Here is a 741-nt window from a genome sequence, read left to right as displayed (position 1 = left end):
GCGTTCTGATTCTTCACAAATTGGGCCAAAGAAGGCGAGCAACTTGCTCCGAAGCTCATTACTCGTAGTAGATATACATCTGGCGGGCGAGTCTCATCGCAGTTTCTCCACAAGAACCGTTGCGATTGCTGGTCCTCCTCATCAACGAAGATTCTGTGAAACATTTCACTGATGTCGCCGGATATTCCAATTTTTCCGCTCCGGAAGTTCAGCAAAACATCGAAGAGGGAAGTCAATAAATCTGGGCCTTTATTCAAGAGGGAATTCAAGGAAACGCCCTTATATTCTGCAGCAGCATCCCAAACGACTCTAACCTTCCGTGGTTTGTTTGGATTTTGCACTACAAACATCGGCAAATACCATTTTCGTGGGTGGGGAGCAACAACCTCGTTGGCGTTTAGTTTACGAATGTACCCCTTTTCTTGCATTGAACAGATATGTTCGCTGACGAATGATTTCAGCTCAGGGGACCCATTCAGCTTTCTCTCAAAACATCTGAGCCTCCGCAAAGCCATCACATAGTTGTCCGGCATATTGATGCTCTCCGACTTCCATAACAGTTTCGTCACGAAATGCTTTCCATCGCGTGAAACACTCTCGTGCATACCTTCTTGTTGCCTATCGCAAAACTTATTGTGTTTGCTGTCATCGTACTGGTTATCCAAAGACAAGTAATCTGTGACTTACTTTTGCAGAGCCACATCGTCGTCGCACTCACAAATATGAAGTTGCAGGTTATCG

Source organism: Rhagoletis zephyria, unplaced genomic scaffold, assembly GCF_001687245.7.
Source record: "Rhagoletis zephyria isolate East Lansing unplaced genomic scaffold, Rhagoletis_zephyria_1.1 Rzeph_scaffold_00003, whole genome shotgun sequence".
NCBI classification, from domain to species: domain Eukaryota; kingdom Metazoa; phylum Arthropoda; class Insecta; order Diptera; family Tephritidae; genus Rhagoletis; species Rhagoletis zephyria.
This window is presented reverse-complemented; position numbering follows the sequence as displayed.